The sequence below is a fragment of the Tursiops truncatus genome, chromosome 3, assembly GCF_011762595.2.
Source record: "Tursiops truncatus isolate mTurTru1 chromosome 3, mTurTru1.mat.Y, whole genome shotgun sequence".
Classification (NCBI taxonomy): Eukaryota; Metazoa; Chordata; class Mammalia; order Artiodactyla; family Delphinidae; genus Tursiops; species Tursiops truncatus.
Window position 1 is genome coordinate 91,859,929 of NC_047036.1, and position 21,451 is coordinate 91,881,379.

A 21,451-nucleotide genomic window follows, 5' to 3' on the forward strand; every position below is an offset into this window, starting at 1 on the left:
ATCATTGCAAAAGAATTAGCAGTTGGTATTGGTAGTTTATTTAAAGTTTTCTAGGTCTTATTCAGAACAGAGTTCCTTTTCTGTTACATTTATTCCTAAGGGTTCGCATTTGTGATACAGGTCTTAGGAGAAAATAAATTATACAATTAGAAGGAGAAAACTGTTAAGTCATGCTTTTTATTTGGTAAAATAAATCAGATGTGTAAATCACATGAAAAACTATTTTTTTTGCCTCCTGAATTTATTTCTTTCTAGTAAACTCAGATAAAATAAAGGTGATTTGTAAATGTGACTTAGTCTTTGTATGTTCAAATGTATTCTCTTATTTTCCTTTTAATTGTAGGAAGCTATGAGAATAAGTTCATGAAAGTTTACTCTGACTTTAGGTAACTATTTCTTCAAGGCCTATCATTTCTGCAGGGCTGGGAGCGTGTGTCTGGGTAGGAACACATGATTCCATTCCTGATTTTCTCCTCTTGGGTTCTGAGGCAGAAGTTGGGATCTCCCTCAGGAAGAAGTGCAGGCAGCCTTTTTAACTTTGGAAGGGCAACCTCCCCAACTGTAAGTTTCTGAGGAGATTGTTGGTAAACCTAACTTCATATTTCCCTGTTCACTCTCTATATCCCATAGTTACTTATGGTAAATAAGAATAACTCTATGTTAGAATAGCACAGGACATGGGGAAAAGTCCTTGTCCTAAAAATAGAGGAATGATTTCTGTGAATATACCTGAATTACTGTCCATTAGATGGGATTTTGTTTATTGCTTTACTCTTTCTGCACCCGAAAGTTTATTTTAATGGGGAATGCCTGTGTAACAATCTTTAGTGTAATTAAGATCTATATAGAGAAGACTTTGAGGCCCTAATGGGCACCACTTAGATCAACTCTTGAAGCAAATAAAAAGAGATAGTGGGATGAAGAGCTGGGGATAAAATGGAAGAAAGATGACAAGGAAAAAGAGATGCCTACATCAGTGAAAAGCTCTCCCTCCTTCTCCCTCCATCAGCAGTGGATCATGCCTTGGGGCCATGCCTGAACTTTGGCTGGGGGTGGGGAAATAGACTGGGCAGCCTGCAGCACTGCTAGTCAGCCTGGTGTGGTCGAAGTATAAGCATGCAGATGTAACTGAGTTAGACTGGCAGTGGCTGCAGAGCTGGCAAGGAAGGATTAGGGAGGGCTTTATGCCCACCTCATTAGTGTGTGTTGCATGAGAAGATGGGCAGCTACCCTGGAGAATTAGGATGCAACATGCCTAATGAATATGTCCCTAGGACATGTGGACCCCCACATGGCAGGGAGCTTGTTGTCTGTCCTGGAGAATGGGGGTAACCAAGAGGCCTCAATCCAGGTGTATCAGCCATCACCATTGTTGTCATCAATGTATCAGGAACTGTTGAACATTTTCTTGTGTTCATTACATGCTCAGGACAACTGTACAAGTTAAATATTATTATCCTACCATCAGAGATGAAGAAACGGAATCTAAAAAGATTAAACAGTTTCTCCAAAGTCACATAACTAGCAAGTATTAAGATCAGAATTCAAACCCAGTCTTCATGTCTCCAAGACTTTTCAACCACTATAATATCCCAACTTAAATGTGTGTAAGATAAAGAGGTCTTGCATACTTTGGGCACTAAAGAACTCTCTTTTGGGCTTCCCTCGTGGCACAGTGGTTAAGAATCCACCTGCCAATGCAGGGGACATGGGTTCGAGCCCTGGTCTGGGAAGATCCCAAATGCCACGGAGTAACTAAGCCCTTGTGCCACAACTACTGAGCCTGTGAGCCACAACTACTGAAACCTGTGCACCTAGAGCCCATGTTGTGCAACAAGAGAAGACACTGAAGTGAGAAGCCCGTGTACCGCAACGAAGAGTGGCCCCTGCTCGCCGCAACTAGAGAACGCCCGCGCACAGCAACGAAGACCCAACAGAGACAAAAATAAATAAATAAAAAGAACTCTCTATGCAATTTACATATTAATGTTTGTTGAGAAGAGTTAAATGGTAATTACCAATAAGCAAACTTCTCAGATTAACCTGTGACAAGAGAGCTCATTTAGGCCTTTGTGTGTTGCCGCATTCATGTGGTCGTTCAGCTGTTATTTAATGAATACCTAATATATGCAGGCCATGTTCTGCAGCTTTCTATGTTTTTCATGTAGTCTGAGGAATTCTGAGGAAAGGGAATTTACTGCCTGGAATATTAAATGAAAAAAATACAGATTTTATATACATTCCATGGAACCAAGTCCTGGGAAATTCATGTAGCAAACACACTGATTTAGGTGTTATGTATGTGTAAAGAGTAACAGCTGGACAGAAATAAATCTTGTTAAAGCTAATGTCTCTCTAAGGTACAGCTGACTTGATCTGGAACACTCTGGGCATCATAATTTCTTAACTTCACTTCTCAGGATGGGTCTGTAAAAGAATCTCTGGAAAATAAAAAGTTTTTTTGTGAAGACACGGTTACTGAGACTGAATTAACACAGTGCCGCCTGCATTACCTCAGGCTTTTTTTTAGAAAGTACCCTCTTAAGGATGAACCATGGGGGAGACTTCCCTGGCATTCCAGTGGTTAAGACTTTGCCTTCCAATGCAGGGGGTGCGGGTTCGATCCCTGGTTGGGGATCCCACATACCTCGCGGCCGAAAAACCAAAACATAAAACAGAAGTAATATTGTAACAAATTCAATAAAGACTTTAAAAAAAATGGTCCACATCAAAAAAACCTTAAAAAAAAAAAAAGATGCACCGTGGGCTTCATGTACTTGTAGTTTCTTTCCTTAAAGACAGCAATAGTGAAAGCACTTAGCCTGGGCCTAGAACCTCCGTTTTGTTCTGCTCTGGCCTGTGTCATCAGGTTCGTTCTTAATCCAGACTGGTCTGTGCGGGGTATGTCTCTTTTATATCTGGGCCGTGGTTCAACTTACAGAAAATTTCCAGCCGTGATGGAAGGTGTCTGTGAGGCCGTCTGTCATAAGGGTTACAAGAACACACCAGCTTTGTCGAATGACCCTGCCACTTACTAGCTGTAAATATTTAAAATTCTCTTAAAGTACTGACTCTTAATCTAGAACAGAAGAACTGCTGGGAGAGTGGGCTGCGTCCAGTGTGTTCTAGGCCTGCCTATCACCAGTTGAGTGGCCGTTCATTGGGAACACCTTCCTGTTCTCCTTATGGCGTGTGGCCAGCAGCTTAGCTTGGTGTGTCTTTACTTTGAATGGGTACCAGCTCTCTCTGCTCAGTGTCCTAATCCCCAGCCTCTGTGAATATGTCACCTTATGTATGGCAACAGGGCAACAGGGATATATGGCAACAGGGACTTTGCAGATGTGACTAAATTAAGGATCTTGTGATGGGGAGATTATCCAGGTGTGACCAATATAATTACATGAGTTCTTATACATGAAAGAGGAGGCAGGAGAGTCAGAGGAGATGTGACAGTTGGATGCAGAGGTCAAAGTCATGTATTTGCTGGAAGGAGGCCTTGATGCCAGGAAGGCTGGTAGCCTCTAGAAGTTGGAAAGGGCAAGGCCAGGGTTCTCCTCTGGTTCCCCCAGAAGGAGCACAGCTCTGCCTACACTTAGGTTTTTAAGCCCAGCGTCTTAGTCGGTTTGGGCTGCTTTAACAAATTACCACAGACTGGGTGATTTAAACAAGCAACATTGATTTCTCACAGTTCTAGAGGCTGAAAGTCTGGAAGCAGGGTGCCAGCGTGGTTGGGTTCTGGTGAGGGTCCTTTTCCAGGTTGTGGACAGCTGACTTCTTGTAACTTCACATGGTAAAAGAGTTCTTACAAGAGCACTAATCCCATTCCTGCTTGACCTAAGCACCTCCCAAAGGCCCTACCTCCAAATACCATCACATTGGGATTAGGCCTTTAACATGTAAACTCCCGGCTGCGGACACAAACATTCAGTCTGTTATACCTACTGAGACCATTTTGGACTTTTGGCCTTCGGAATTGTACGATAATAAATTTCTGTTGTTTTAAGCCACCAAGTTTATGGTCATTTGTTGCAGCAGCAGAAAGAAACCAATACAGATGGTTACTGTGGGAAGCATCTTATCTTGTTTGCTCAGTGGAAACTTGAGGGCCTTCTTGTTTGGTGTCACCACATTGGGCAGAAACCTGAGATACTGTTACTTTCCTGGGTAATAATAGCATATAACCTTCTGCAGATGCTCAGGATTTCTGTGATTAGGGCTACATGTGTATCTGCAGATGTCTGTGAGTAATATTAGTTGCTGCTTCAAGATTATCTAGATTCCTTATTATGAGGGAGGGATGGTAAGATCTGTTAATGATAGGCAGAGAATTGAAATTATGATACAGGCCTATTCCCTTTAATAATTGGGTGAATTTGAAATTACTCTGAAGCTGAAAGGAACATGAGCTGCCTTTGGGTGTTCAGAAGTTATTATAAGTGAAGTGTGTGTGGTAGAACAGACAGCTGCCTTTGGAGTCTCAAGATAGGTCTGAGTCCTATGTCCGTTTCTAAGAATGGTCACGTCACTTCATTTTTCTGAATATTGAGAATAATGCCTTCCCTGACCCAACATTCAGGATTGCTGTAGGACCAAATTAGAGACCACACATATACTATAAGGTGTTAAACATTTTGAAGGCCTTTCCTGTTGAAACTAGGATGGAGGAAAATACTGCTGGTGATACATATTTTTAAAAGGTGGACTAGAGGAAAGAAGGAAACAGTCTGGGGGAAAGAAGAGAGAAAATCAAATAAGCTTTGGACTCTGAAACAGCTTTGGAGATTTTTGAAGATTAGTTTTGTTGATATTGAAAGCAGTAGTAAGAATAAATGTGATATCTCAATACTACTTCCGGTTTTAAAATCAGTGGTTATAATCACATCCCGTTTTAATGTTAGCACTTGAGGTGTCTTTACAAATTACTCCTTCAAATGCAGATTCTATCCAGGTCGAGTTTTTCTCAGAATATGGCATTCAACCTGCTGAATCTGCTGTCCTATGACTTCAGAAGTCAAAGAAGGAGGGAGACAGGTAGCGTACAGATTCAGTCAGCATGTGAATGTCCTCTTCCCCAGTGAACTCTTCTTTTCTTCACCAAGACAATAAAAGAAATCTGATGGAAGCCCCCTAACTCCTTAACCCTTCTCACACACTTAGTTGCTTCTTACCCATCCTTTCCTCTCCTCTCAGTGGAAGAGCCCCAGTGCCTCTCCCCTGAATTTTATCACCTCTCATTTCTTCTGCATCTTCAGCCCTCTACCTCTCTGTTCCCTTTCTTCTGTCAAGGTTTGGGCATGTTTAAATCTCTCACATTTAAAACCACCCTTCCCCCACTCCCATGCGATCCTTTGTCTACTACCATATTGACTCCCTCTGTGTCACACCTAAACTCCAGAAAGCTTTGCCTAAATTCATCACCTCCACTTCTCAAATCTAATTCATCCTTTTAAAAAAAATATTTATTTATTTAGGGTGCTCTGGGTCTTAGTTGCAGCACGCAAACTCTTAGTTGCGGCATGCATGTGGGATCTAGCTCCCCGACCAGGGATTGAACCTGGACCCCCTGCATTGGGAGTGCAGAGTCTTACCCTCTGGACCACCAGGGAAGTCCCCATCAAATCTCATTCATTCTTAAACTTGTCACAGTTCAGCTTTGATGCCCATCGTACACTGAAATGGTCCTCAGGGTCGTCACTAGCTGCTACATCCAAGTGACACTTTCAGCCCTTATCTTCCTTTCTGTTGTTGCATTGACCCTTGTTCTTAAAATCTTCTCATTTTGCTCTTCTGACAACACGTTCTCCTTTTTTTTCTCTTTTCAAGTTTTCTTCTGGTTATTCCTATTCAGTCTTCTTTATGATCACTTTTCCTCGGCCTTTTCCTAAAAATGTTGATATGATTTTGTCCGTGATTTTCTTATGTTCTGACTGAATATAGGCTCCCACGCTTAATGCTGCTTCTTCTGGCACTATTTTTTCTGAAGTAACTTCCTTAAAAAAAATAAAAACTAAACTGTGTATATATTTGTATCCTCCCCACCGCCCCCAGTGCTCTGAGGATTATTGAGCAAAAATGATCCCATCCATTGAGCACTAGCAGGCAGGCGCTGCCATGCGTAATGGTATTCTTCTTTGCATTAAGATTTGTTGTATTTTGCAGTGTGAGTGTGAGATTTCACTTTCTGTAACTTTAGCTTCTGGCAAATGCCTGTAATGACTGATAAAATGTGTGTAAGTGATCATACAAGTCCTATTGCAAAGAGAGAAATGAAATTTGTCATGTTGAATTATTACAAATTGAAACTTTTATAGCCAAGCCATGGAAACAACCTAAGTGTCATCAGTGGTTGAATGGGTAAAGATGTGAGATATATGTATGTATAAATAAAGTAATGGAATGTTATTTAACCATAAAAAGAAGGAAATCCTGCCAGTTTCAACAACGTAGATGGATCTTGAGAACATTAGGATAAGTGAAATAAGTGAGACAGAGTAAGGCAAAGACTGTATGATCTCACTTATATGTGGAATCTATAAAATCCACACTCATGGATGCAGATAACAGATTAGTGGTTCCAGAAGTGGGAGGTGGGGGATATGGGTGAAGGTGGTCAAAAGGTAAAATCTTCCAGTTACGAGATGAGTTCTGGGAATGTAATGTACAGCATGGTGACTATAGTTAACAATACTCTTCATATATTTGAAAGTTTCTGAGAGACTAGATATTGAAAGTTCACGTCACAAGGAAAAAAGACTGTGTGAGGTGATGGATGTTAACTAAACTTAATTGTGGTGATCATTTCACAATATATACATATATCGAATCATTATGTTGTATGTCTTGGACTAACACAATGTTTTTTTAAACAAATTTCAATGAAGTATAGTTGATTTGCAGTGTTGTATTAATTTCTGCTGTACAGCAAATTAACTCAGTCATAAGTATATATATTCTTTTCCATTCTGGTTTAGCATAGGGTACTGAATATAGTTCCTTGTGCTACACAGTAGGACCTTGTTGTTTATTCATCCTATATATACTGGTTTGTATCTGCTAATCCCAAACTCCCAATTCTTCCCTCCCCCACCCTGCTCCTCCTTGGCAACCACAAGTCTGTTCTCTATGTCTGTGAGTCTGTTTCTGTTTTGTAGATATGTTCATTTGTGTTGTATTTTAGATTCCACATATAAGTGATATCATATGGTACTTGTCTTTCTGACTTATTTCATTTAGTATGATAATCTCTAGGTCCATCCATGTTGCTGCAAATGGCATTTTCATTCTTTTTTATGGCTGAGTAATATTCCATTATATATATATATATACACACATATGTGTGTATATATGTGTATGTATGTATGTGTGTGTGTGTATATATATATGTATATGTGTATATATATATATATATATATATATATACCATATCTTCTTTATCCATTCATCTGTCGATGGGCATTTAGGTTGTTTCTATGTCGTGACTATTGTGAGTAGTGCTGCTATGAACATAGGGGTGCATGTATCTTTTTGAATTATAGTTTTGTCTGGATATATGCCCAGGAATGGGACTACTGGATCATATGGCAACTCTATTTTTAGTTTTTTGAGGAACCTCCATACTATCTTCCATAGTGGCTACGCCAATTTACAATCCCACCAACAGTGTAGGAGGGTTCCCTTTTCTCCATATCCTCTCCAGCATTTGTTATTTGTAGACTTTAATGATGGCCATTCTGACTGGTATGAGGTGGTACCTCATTGTAGTTTTGATTTGCATTTCTCTAATAGTTAGCAATGATGAGCATCTTTTCATATGCCTATTGGCCATCTGTATGTCTTCTTTGGAGAAATGTCTATTTAGACCTTTTGCCCATTTTTCAGTTGGGTTTTTTTTTGTTGTTATTGTGTTGTATGAGCTGTTTGTATATTTTGGACATTAAGCTCTTGTCTGTCTCATCGTTTGCAAATATTTTCTCCCAGTCTGTAGGTTGTCTTTTCATTTTGTTTATGGTTTCCTTTGCTGTAGAGAAGCTTGTAAGTTTGATTAGGTTCCCCTTTGTTTATTTTTGCCTTTATTTCTGTGGCCTTGGGAGACTGACCTAAGAAAACATTGGTATGATTTATGTCAGAGAATGTTTTGCCTATGTTCTCTTCTAGGAGTTTTATGGTGTCATGTCTTATGTTTAAGTCTTTAAGCCATTTTGAGTTTATTTTTGTGTATGGTGTGAGGGTGTGTTCTAACTTCATTGATTTACATGCAGCTCTCCAACTTTCCCAACACCACTTGCTGAAGAGATTGTCTTTTCCCCATTGTATATTCTTGCCTCCTTTGTTAAAGATTAACTATCCATAAGTGTCTGGGTTTATTTTTGGGCTCTCTATTCTGTTCCATTGATCCATGTGTCTGTTTTTGTGCCAGTACCGTACTGTTTAGATTACTGTAGCTTTGTAGTATTGTCCATAATCTGGGAGGGTTATGCCTACTGCTTTGTTATTTGTCCTAAGGATTGCTTTGGCAATTCTGGGTCTTTTATGATTCCATATAAATTTTAGGATTATTTTTTCTAGTTCTGTGAAAAATGTCTCAGGTAATTTGATAGGGATCGTGTTATATCTGTAGATTGCTTTGGGTAGGATGGCCATTTTAACAATATTAATTCTTCCAATTCAGGAGCATGGGATATCTTTCCGTTTCTTTGAATCACCTTCACTTTCCTTTATTAATGTTTTGTAGTTCTCAGCATGTAAGTCTTTCACCTCCTTGGTGAGGTTTATTCCTAAGTATTTTATTTCATTGTTGCAGTTTTAAAAGGGATTGTTTGTTTGCATTCCCTTTCTCATATTTCATTGCTAGTGTAAAGAAATGCAACCGATTTCTGTAGGTTAATCTTGTATCTTGCTACTTTGCTTCTAGTAGTTTTTGTGTGGAGTCTTTAGGGTTTTCTATATTTAGTATCCTGTCATCTGCATATAATGACAGTTTTACCTATTCCTTACCAATTTGAATACCTTTTATTTCTTTTTCTTTTCTGATTGCTGTAGCTAGAACTTCCAATACTATGTTGAAGAGAAGTGGTGAGAGTGGGCATCCTTGTCTTGTTCCAGATTTTAGCAGGAAGGCTTTCAGCTTTTCACTGTTGAGTATTATATTGGCTGTAGGTTTTTCATAAGTAGCTTTTATTATGTTGAGATATGTTTCCTCTATACCCACTTTGGTAGGAGTTTTTATCATGAATATATGTTGAATTTTATCGAATGCTTTTTCTTTTCCTTTCTTTCTTTTTTTGGCTGCGTCGTGTGGCATGTGGGATCTTGGTTCCCCAACCAGGGATTGAACCTGTGTCCCATGCATTGGAAGTGCAGAGTCTTAACCATTGGACCACCAGAGAAGTCCCTACTTTTTCTGCATCTGTTGATATGATCATATGGTTTCTGTCTTTTATTGATGTGGTATGTAACATTGATTTGCATATGTTGAACCATCCTCGTGACCCTGGGATGAATCCAACTTGGTTGTGGTGTTATATGTCAATTATATCTCAGTAAAACTGGGGGGAAGAGCCTTTACTATCTAAGCATCTTCAGGTATCTGGTGAAGGAATAGGGCAAAGATCAAGAAGCAGAAAGATCTTCTTCAGTAGCCTTTTGACCATCATAAACAGTGCAGCAGCCTGGGAGGACTGATGACAAAACATCAAGGGTACCTGGAAAAAAAACACAAACAAACATGGCTGGAGGCTCTTCATGAGTCCAGGGGCCTGGAAGGGAATGCCAGAGGCTCTTCATAGGGACCCCCAGCAGTGAAGCTTCTCATTTTCCTGCTGGTGATTATGTCACTCTTCCTACATAATTTCATCTGCTCCATGGTTTAGATTACTATCTAAAAGCTCAGTTGACCCTCAAATTTGTATCACCTACCCAGACATCTCAAGGCATTGTACTGTGTACAGACTCTCTGGATTCATACAACTCTATACTTGGGAGAGGTGTGTGGCATTGGGTGAGTCTTCTCATTTGTCCAGGCCTCAGTGTCCCCATTTATGAAGTGGGGACAATAATAGTACCAGCTTCAAAGGGTGATGGTGAGGGGTAAAGGAGTCTATAAACACCCAGACTAGTGCTTTAAATGGTGTGGTCAGTGCAGTATAAGTGTTTGCTCTTATTCTGTACTTGGATATTCCTAAGGTTCCTCCAACACAACATATTCAAAACTGAAGTCATCATCTCTCCCTCCAGATGTGCTCTTTTTTTTTTTAATGTTCTTGACAGTAGTGATTTTCCAGAATTAAAGAAAAAAAACTATGTACCTGTATATAATTTTAGGTTGAGAATAAAAATTTTATCCTAAGTTTAAATAGATGCAAATTTTTGGTTTATCATGAGTACCAACATTGTCAAATCTGTCACATTGCTCTTAAATGTATACTCTTAAATGCATCTGTATATCATAGCAATTTTGGTACTCATCATCAATGTTTAAAAAGTAGACGTGAACAAGTTCTACATTAAAAGTCATTTATCTTCTTCATATTCTACTTCATAGAATTTTCTCTTATTATATTTTTATTAACAAAATATATTTATCCATAACAATATTTTATATAGAAATTGAAAGTTTAAAAGTTTATTTCATGAGACCTTAAGGCTTTATTATTGAGCCATAAGAATAATTATTATTACCAAGGTTTTCAACTAAAACAGCAAAATATTATGCATTTTAATAACTCTTAAACATAAAAAGTGAACATTTATTGGAAGTGCGTCTCAATGAAGTAATGGGCTGCTTCTTCTCAGTTAGTTCGTTTACCCCTGAATGATTATAATATATTCCTGGAGTGAGATAGGGCTCAGCATCAATTTTATTCCCATTTCTTGTCTTTATAAGGATGAGCACTGAGTAACCTTATCTACTAAAGGAGTTAGATTGAAAAGGAAGGAGTTTTGATAAAGGAAGATCACTTAATTCCTTGAACTCTCCTGAGTTATACGCCAAAAGAATCACATAGTAATCTGTCATCTAAAATTATTTTCAGTAATCTGTCAGGTATCTCCAAGGCTCTGTAGTCATCACCAACCCCTCTCAATCTGCTCTGAGAGCAGAGATTTCTCAGACCACTCATTGGGTTCTCCTTCAGTTCAGTTTGAAAGCAATGAAATCAAAACTGCCTGAGTGGCGAACAATTTGTTAATCATTATAGTAATTCAGTTTCAGAATTTCTGGGAGATGTATTCAAAATGCTTTACCAAGATTTATCAAAACAATATTAATTTTGCTTTTTCTCTTTTACTTAGAAGCATCTGATGTAATCTACTTTGGTTTTAAAGGATTAGGAAAAGTAAAAATTGTTAATTTTAATGAACATTTGCCAGTACATGATTTTTGGTAAAATGCTTTTATCTATAGTTATGTACTTTATATTTTTATCAGAATTGTGGAGCTGTAGATTTAGTTAATCCAGTTTATGGAAAATGTCCAACATATTACTTTGGCAAAGCCAGTTACTATCAAGCCACTGAGCTAAACCAGTGTACATTCTGTCATTTGTCAATTTAAATAAAAATGTTAACATGTATTCTGTGACGAGTACTTCACTTTGGAATTTGATTTCTGAGATGGGTAGACAGATAAGGCACAGTGTTTTGTCACTTAGATGAGATAGACTTACCAGGGCTTTGATTTGTTTTATTCTGTGGGACTCTTCCTCATGAGCTAGGCATATTTTTATATATTTTGATAGTAGCTGGACAATGGAAGTTACAAGATCATTAAACAAACTCCCTTTGCTGCCTTGTTCTATAATATACCTGAATTCCAAACAACCCAGCCAAGGACCAAAATACCATGTTTCTTTCATTTTGCTTAGTCCTCACCAGAAAGACGTGTAAGGTAGGGAAAGAGAGAAAGCCCTGTTCTTCTGGTTTAGGGTGTTTTATTTAAGGCAACTTTGCTGACACTGGTATTTAAAAATGTTTCTATCTTTCTGCTCGGGAATTTTCTACATCCTGGGGCAGAGCGCCCTAGAGTTTAAAAGGGTGAGAGGTGCCTTCCTGCTGTAAATGAGAAAAGAGGGTTGTGAAAGGAGAGGGAAGAGGGGAGAGCTGGCAGGACCTCTCGTCAGGTCTGTGCTCACGTAGATCAGGTCTAGAAAGAGTATGTGTGTTAAGAGGGTAAATCCTGAGAGTTCTCATCACAAAGGAGAACCATTTGTTTCTTTTCTTCTCATTGTGTGTATAGGAGAAGATGGATGTTAGCTGAACCTATTGTGGTCATCATTTCACAATATAGGTAAATTATACCATTGTGCTGAATGCCTTAAACTTACACAGTGATGCCAATTATTTCTCAATAAAAGTGCGAAGAAAAATGTATATGGAAGTTGAGAATCTGGGAATTAAGTCCCTTAAAACTATCTGTTGTCTTTGTACCCTTTAGGAAGTCCTCATGGTTGCATCCCTGAGGTGCCTGCCCCTCTGTCTGAATACCTTAGTGAATGCCTCCACTCACGCTAGGGTGTCATCCTTAACTCTACTGTCTCTCCTTCTCAGAACTAACCCGTCACCAAGTCCTGTCAGTTCTACTCCTTAATAACTAGCATGACTTGTGTGATTCATCACCCAACCCAGGGTACTTTTGAGAGTGAAAAGGGTCATGTAACTAAGCTAGGACAGCAGTTGTCAGCAGGACTTATGGTTACCTCTTAACCTCCCAGCCCTGAATCCTGGTTGAGGTGCTTCCTGGTGGCTCAGTGGTTAAGAATCCGCCTGCCAGTGCATGGGACTCGGGTTCAAGCCCTGGTCTCAGAAGATCCCACATGCCGTGGAGCAACTAAGCCTGAGCACCACAACTACTGAGCCTGTGCTCTAGAGCCCGTGAGCCACAACTACTGAGCCCACGAGCTGCAACTACTGAAGCCCACGTGCCTAGAGCCTGTGCTCCACAACAAGAGAAGCCACCACAATGAGAAGCCCGCGCACTGCAACGAAGAGTAGCCCCCGCTCGACGCAACTAAAGAAAGCCCGTGTGCAACGAAGACCTAATGCAGCCACAAATAAATACATAAATTTATTAAAAAAAAAAAATCCAGCACGGGAGCCTGGATTTCTGCAAAAGCTTTCCGACTGGTCTTCCTGTCTTTGCTCTTGCTCCCTCCCATGTTTTGCCCCCTGCAGTTGCGGTTTTCTTTCAGAAAGACTACTTTAAGGATGTCTCCTCTGTGGCTTCAGATTCTTTAATGGGTCCCAAAGGGAAAATTCAGGAATTCCTTAACAAGGATTACAAGGTCCTTCAAGAAATGTGGCCCTTGGTTGCTCTAGGGCTTTTCTTGCATGGTAATTCTTCAGTCCCCCACCAATCATCCTCCCCCCAAACCCACACTGCAGGTACATGAAAGCTACACTCAGCTACCTGCAGCTCCTTACCTGAACTGTAGTGTCTCCGTGATGTACCTGCTGCTTCCCCGGCCTGAATACCCTCCTCGTCTTCCGCGCCTCATTTTTACCTGTTGATCCTGCTCTTCCTTACCACCTGATTGAGCAGTCTCTGGTATTAGTCTCCTCCTGAAGCTTTCTCTCACCCCACAAGTGCCCTAGGCTAACCCCTGTCCACACACTGCAAGTCCCACATTGTGTTTTTCTCTTAAATAATATGCCCCACTTGATTGGAAACTCCTTGAGGGGAGGGGGGAGGGCTTATGTCCTGTTTCTCACTCTGTTACCACCTCTGCCACTGCCAACTAAGTGATCTCTCACCTAGACAAATGGCAGGCCAGAGAGAGGTCAGGCCTTGACAAGAATGCTTCTGCCTTGCCTTTCTGTTTGCTGTCTGTTTGCTGCCTCCTTTCCCTGCTGTTCTTTGAATTTATTGCTTTGGTTCTCTTAAGAAAGACCTCTGCTGCTGTTTATTTTAACCAGCCTTCGGAGATATCTATATCTATATAGGTATGTGTGTATTTATTTTTTTTTAAGCTTTACTGAGATGTTAGGAAGTTACGTTGGAAGTATCTGGAATTGCAAGAAATTGCAGATACATGCTATCCTTAGCGTGCTGGCAGCTACGGGGTGCTGTTGAGAGTACTCCTCTCTAGTAAGAGGTAGTGTAGTGTGTGGTAGAAGGAAGTGTATGAGGATTTGCGTTCAGGTAATGACACCGGCGGCTGTATGGTTGTGGGTCCCATGGTTTTTAAAAATTTGTTCATAATAAACTATTCTCAATAAAACAGGTTTTCGTCTTTCTCTATAGCTGTTGAACAGTTTCTATTAAGAAAGGAAGTGATGGTGCTTTTCTGGAGCCGGTTTCCATTCAGAGTGGGTCTGATCTCTTCTGAGCCCAGTCATGTGCTGCATAGTGAGAATTCAGGAGCTGGCCTGCTGGAAAGAACCCCAGGAAGTGCTGAGAGAGCAGCCTGTCCACCTGCCAGCTGCTCCTGCTTTCCTCCCTGCTCTAGCCCTTAGGGAGAAGCAGAGCTTGCTCTGATTGTTTGTTGTGTGTGTTGATTTTGCCACGGTTTCAAAAATGCTTTTGAAGGACCTAGATTTGTCTAGAGTTGGCTCCATGGTATATCTTGAACCTAACCCTCTTGTAGTTCTTTTTTTTCTCTTCCTTTTACTTCAGATAGTTGATAATAATGGGCACAAATGTGTCTTCCATGGGTCATGTATAATAAAATATTTTACCCTGCAGCTTTCATAAACTTGTCTTCCAGCTTTAGTGAGTTGAGGCACTGAATTCTATATTTCTTCGTTAATGGCACCAGTGTCTTTTTCTTTTTTTGTAAACCAAAAAATAGATTAAAAGGAGAAACACTTGGACATGATAAAGTTACAAAATACTTTAAAACAAAACTATCTGGAATGGTACAAACTTCCCTGTATATACATATCCACATATATTTGCATATATAACAAAGTATGCAGGTATGCTAAGTGTTCTTGTCAATAAAACAGGTTTTCTGTGACCAGTTTCTGTGACCCATACCTGCTTAGCTGTATAAGTGCATGAGAAGAATATTGCTGATGTCCTTACCATGAAGATTTTATTAGATTTTCCTTCTACCTGGTTAACTCAGAATGAGCTATACAGGATGGAATTTCAGACAGTTGATTGGCTAATGGAAAAGCAGCAGTTTTAGAGTTAATGATTCTAGACATTTTCCTGATTATCATAGGAAACTAGGTTTTTTTTTTTTTTTAATCTAGTGTTTTGATACAAACCTCTGATACGTTGACCTTGATTTAACCTTATTCTGAATCTTAAGCGGAGTTTCTTCATGAATATAAAAAGAGATTTGATTGGGATGTTCCAGAAGCATACTGATAAAGTGCATTATTTTCTATATTATTTTCTCTAGAATTTCATAAAATATCAAATATATTGCATGTGCTAAAAGCTAAGATGACTAGTTTGTCTATTTTTGTGTGACCTGTTCTAGTGGGAGAGATGCTTCAGGAATTGCTCAGAGTTGGGCAGGTACTTTTTAGGGCGACAGAGGCAAGACTTACTTTCTCTTTTGGACTGTGAATTTTCAAAGTAGCTTTTTGAGTTAATGAAAGTAGGCCCTTTAAAAGCTGACGATATATAGGAGCTTAATTTTTTCTTGCCCTGATGCTCACCACTTTTTGGGGGTTGCAGGATATTTTATAGAGAATATTCACTTAGGAAACTTTTTGTTTACAGTGTGATATCCTTCCTCTCATCAGTGCCCCCGACCTGGAACTGTGAAGAGATAAGAGCATTTGCTATTTCTCATCTCCGCTGAGTCATGGAGCGAATACTTACTGGGTAACCACTGTGTCTCAGCAACTAGGGTGCAGTGGTCGGCAAGAGACAAGGTCCCTGGCCTTAAGGAGTTTATATTCTAGGGAGAGACAGATCGTAAATATGTTTTCAAATATCATGTAGTGATGAGTGCTTTGAAAATAATATAAGATGTGCCAGAGTGACTGGGAGGCTCCTTCTGTTGAGTGGTCAGAAACAGCCTCTCTGAGATGACATTTAAACTGAGACTTGAATGGCAAGAAGGGAGGGGCATGGCAGGCAGAAGGAACAGCTTGTTCAGTGGCCTAAGGCAGAGACAAATATGAAGTGTTCGAGAACTGAAAAAAAGACCAGTGGTGCTAATAGTAGTGAGAAGGAGGGTGACAAAGTGACTGGCAGGCAGGGTCTGTATTACAGAGTGCCCAGCAGCCTGTGGTAGGCTGGGTATATGGGAATCTATTGAAAGTTGAAGCTAAGAAGTGATGGGACCTGACTGAGGAGCTGGGTTTTGGGAGTGGGGAGTCAGGTGAAGCTTGAACAGGTGAAGCTTCATACGCCCAGTGGACACCCAGGTGGAGATGTTAGGCTAGTAGTTGGGCTCCTGAGAGGTTAGAGTCACGTTTGGGAGTCCCTAGGTTTTTAGAGTCATGAGACTTTAAGGTTTTTAAGGTCATTTAGGGAGAAATAGACTATAAATGCAGAGAAGAGGGGCAGGGCTGCCATGTACATCTTTACCCACCGTGTAATTCGGGCCTCTGGAGTTAGGCACAACTGTGTGTAGTGGTGCTGAATAGGAGCTCCAGGTCCTATTTACTGCATAACCCCTTGGGCTGGCTTGGCTTCTCTGTGACAAATTACATGGTTACTTAAAGCCATGTTTGCATTCAGTTAGTAGAACAGAGTTTAAAAACAAACTCTAGTTTAACCACCTGTGTATTATTTCAGTTACTACAGTTTCAGAGCATGGCAGATTTAAGATTATATTTCAAGATGAAAATGATTCCATAGTCTAAACCATGATGGCTCACTTATCTAGATGTTAGAAATGTGTAGGTAGCAACTTCAGTTATCAAAAATATAGACAAAACTTCTTGAAGAAGAGCTAAAGTCTCTTGAGCAGCACAAAATTGATATCTTAAAGTTCACTCACAGCATTCAGGACTTTTCTCATAGAATCTGTCATCCTTAAGACATGTTTGTTTTTATTGTTAAGAAGAAATCCAGGGACTTCCCTGGTGGCGCAGTGGTTAAGACCCCACGTTCCCAATGCAGGGGACCCGGGTTCGATCCCTGCTCAGGGAACTAGATCCCACATGCATGCCGCAACTGAGACCCAGTGCAACCAAATAAATAAAAAAGAAGAAGAAGAAATCCAAACTCATTTGTGATTAAATACACTGGCCCCTGAGAGACTACGACAGCCTGTTAGATGCAGTTGTAGAGCAGCCTCACTGGAGATAGTCGTGGTTTGGCAGGAAGGCATGTCCAAGGGATGATCTGTGGGCTTCTAGGAGATAGAATAGTTGGTCCCTATAATCCAACATGGTTCTATTAACAACCAAAAAAACCAACTCATGTCTGACCTCTTTATTTGTGATAAAACTAGTATATTTAGAATTTAGAAAGATATACAGAAAAGTTGATATATTTGTGGATTAAATGAAAAAATGATGGTTAAATTGAAAAATAGTTTAGTTGGTTAAGCCTTAAGCAGAGAGAACTGATTTTTGAATTATATCAACTTAGAAGGAAGTCTCTAGGTATGTTCCAGGGCTTACAATATTGATATCAGGACCTGGGATGAAGCTATGGAGGGCTAGGGCATGCTCACCAGGTTCACAGATGATTTAAGCACAGGAGGAAAAGCAAGCATGTTGTGTGCAAGAGTGAGAAATCAAAGAGATCTTGATGAATTGGCACATGTTCCTGTTAATCATGGCTGTATAACAAGCCACCTCAAAATTTAGTGACTTAAGACAACTCCGGGAATTCCCTGGCAGTCCAGTGGTTAGGACTCCGTGCTTTCACTGCCAAGGGTGTGGGTTCAGTCCCTGGTTGGGGAACTAAGAATCCCACAAGTCATGTAGTGCAGCAAAAAAAAAAAAAAAAAAGGCAACTCTACTCATAAACCTGTGGTGAGGACAGGGCTTGGCAGGGACAGCTCAGCTCTGCATCACTTAGTCTCAGCTGGAGAGGCTCAAAGGCTGGAGGCTGAAGTTATCTGAAATCTCAGCCATGTGTCTGGTGGTTGGTGTTGGCACTGGCTTGGGCTTGGCTGGTGGTAGAACACCTACATCTAGACTTTACATGTTGTTGCTTGCCTTCCTCACAGGGTAGAGTTTGGGTTCCCAGGGCAGGCATCCAGAGGAAGGGTGGGAGGGAGGGAGGGAGGGAGGGGAAAAAGCAGTATCACCTTTTATGACTAAGCTCAGAAGTCAGAGAGTATTACTTTTGCTGTATTCTACTGATTTGAGGTGAAGAGAAGGCCAGCCTGCATTTAAAGGGAAGAGAGATTAGATTATCCCGTTTGATGGGAGGAGTGTCAACTAAATTTGCACACATGTTTCAAAACATGAGAGTCTATTTTCCAGACAAAAATTATTTGTCTTCCTCCTACATATAAAATGCACCTATCCTTCCCAAGGCCTTCGCAAATCTCATTTATTATGACATTGGACTCAGACTTAAGGTCCAAGAGCCCGTCAAGGCAGACTCTTTGGGTATTGTTCTTCAAGTTCAATCCCTTGAATATAGTTCCTCTTGATCTGAAGACCTGTGAATTAAGAGGGTAAGAAATATATATCCACATACCCCACCACCATTCAGCATATAGTGATGGGACACACATGGGATAGGATAAGTGGTATAAAACTTGCATTTAGAATGAGGGAAAACAGGAGGCACATAGCAATCACTAGTCCATAACAGTTCTGAAATCTAGCTAGGCACATGTAGCCATTTCTTTGATTAGAGCTTGGTCTTACTTCTTGTGACAGTTGGCTCTGCCCTCTGGGCGTTTGGTTCTGTTCTCTGAGTTTTCCTTCCCTTTCTATAAAAGTAATGTATGTTTGCAGCTGAGTAGTATTTTCAGTCTGCTTTTTGCCTGATGAAGATTGGGGTCCAAAGACCTCTTTTCAGTGTGTAGGATCTCTGTCCTTTCAACTCTAGCTGATATAATTCCTTTTTAAAAAAAAAAAAAATTATTGGGGCTTCCCTGGTGGCGCAGTAGTTGAGAGTCCGCCTGCCGATGCAGGGGACACGGGCTCATGCCCCAGTCCGGGAAGATCCCACATGCCGCAGAGCGCCTGGGCCCGTGAGCCATGGCCATTGAGCCTGCGCGTCTGGAGCCTGTGCTCTGCAACGGCAGAGGCCACAACAGTGAGAGGCCTGCGTACCGCAAAAAATAAATAAATAAATAAAAATAAAATTATTTATTATTTTTGGCTGCATCAGTTCTTAGTTGCGGCACTCGTGATCTTTTGTTGCGGCACACAGGATTCTCTCTAGTTGTGGCATGTGGGCTCAGTAGTTGTGGCGTGTGGGCTCTGTAATTGTGGCGTGTGGGCTCAGTAGTTGCAGTGTGTGGGCTTAGTTGCCCCACAGCATGTGGGATCTTAGTTCCCGGATCAGAGATCGAACCCGCATCTCTGCATTGGAAGGTGGATTCTTAACCACTGGACCACCAGGGAAGTCCCCTGATAGAATTTCTTCAAAGAACTTTGTGGATTTCTTGTGAATCAATTTATAATCAGCTTTATTAGACAAAGGCAACACTGACAAATCGCTTTGAAATAAGCCCTTCTATACCTTAGATTCCTTGTAAAACTTTTGGGAAACAATGCCCTTAAGATTCTTAGAGGACCTTTTCTTAGTTTATGAGGCATCATATTAGATCTTTTGAAGACTTAATAAAGTTTTACAGTTACATTCATAATTTCCTGGCAGCACTCTGGATTCAGTCTTTGCCCAGGAGCCATTTCTTAATTGTAGCATCATTTGCCTTCTGATAAGTCTAGGGGTGAGAGAATTTTATTTCAAGCCTAGTAAGTCCTGGATCCTTTATATTTCACAGTTTGTTTTCAGCTTATCTCTTTCCTTTTAGATTTCATTGTCGGGGGCAAGTCAATCAGCAGTTTCCCCAGTCCTCCTGGAAATCTTATCTGGATCATCTAGTTCATTAGGTGCATCTTTTATTTTCCATGTCGCCCCAGGCAACAGCACTGCTAAACTTTCCGCCTGAAGAGTCAGGTCTTCTTTCTTCCTGCTTCCAACAGCTTTCTCTTCGCTTTCCTTTAGGCCCCCTTGAAGGCCCTGCGCCTTCCACTAACAGTCTCCTTAAGGTCCTTCCTGCTGCCTCATTCTCAAAACACACAATGGAGAGTGAAGGGGAGTAGGGCCAGATCATATACGGCCTTATAGACCATCGTAAGGACTTTGGATTTTAGTTGAATAAGAAGGGAAACCACTGGAGGATGTTGAGAAGGAGAATAAACTGATCTGATCTACATTTTAAAGCATTCCTTTAAATGCAGAGAAGAAGGGATACCATTAATGGAGTTGTTTAAGAAATCCAGGTGAATGGTGATGACTGCTTGGACCTGGGAGTGGTAAGAATTTGACAGATCCTATTTATATTTTTAACATAAGCCAACAGGATTTGCAGATTGATAGAAGAGATAGACGATAAAGAGGCATTGACTGGAGCCAATGGAAGAGTTTTGTACCATTTACTGAGATGGCGAAGACTGCAGGAGAACAGGTTTTTCTGGGAGAGAGTAAAATCATCATTTCCTCTTTGAACATGGAAACTTTAAGATTCTAATAGGCATCTTAGTGGAGATGTCAAGTAGGCAGTTGGCTTCAGGGGGCAATTCTGGTCTGGCCATACATTTGGGAGTTGTCATGTATAGATGTCATTCAAAGCCAGGAGCCTGGTTGTAAGATGTGAGCCCAGGGCAATCCAGCCTTTCCTGGTTAGGAGACAGTGAACAATCAGCAAAGGAGATTGTGAAGATGTGGCCAAAAAGGTAGGAGGAAAGGACAGAGGGAGTGGTGTACTACAGACCACATGGCAAAGGTATTTCAAGACAGTGGGTGAAGACTCTTCACCTGTCGTTAGATTTAACAACTATTGGAGGTCATTGTAGTAGGAACTAGAGTGGGTTCTAAAGTGGACTGAAGAGGGGGTGAGAGGCCTTAGCCCTTAGATAAGAAATTATGATCACATTTGGGAAAAATAAATAATGAAGACTAGAGAACAGTTCACATAGCAGATTTATTCCACTTAGTGAAGGCATAGTGAGAGAGCGGAGATGGTATGTATTTTGGATACAGGCATATTTGAGTTTGAATCTCTGCTTCCCAGTTGGCCCATTGTGGAACTTTGGGCCATCATTCTATCTCCATCTATAAAATGGGGATAAAAGTACTTTTCTTAAAAGGTTGTCAAAAGGATGATGTGAAAAAATAATATGCAAAACATCTAGTACAATGCCTGGCCCAAAATAGGTGTGCTAGACATGTAAAATACCATTGTTTTCATTTTTGTTTTTTTCAAACTACAAATTAGAGTTTTCCATGACCCTTATTTTCTTCTCTGGGTATTATTGGCGTGCTAGAGCGAATAATGATGTTAACCCATAACTGAGACTGTCTAGTCCACCCCACTACACTTTTAGTCTTCCTTTTGGCTTGGTTGTG

General features: G+C 40.5%; 1 protein-coding gene across 7 annotated transcripts in view; it reads left to right on the forward strand.

Moving 5' to 3' along the window:
* The window catches only part of EPB41L4A (erythrocyte membrane protein band 4.1 like 4A), a 259,288-nt gene that overhangs the window by 105,876 nt on the left and 131,961 nt on the right, over nt 1-21,451 (forward strand). The gene's annotated exons all lie outside the window — the stretch shown is intronic.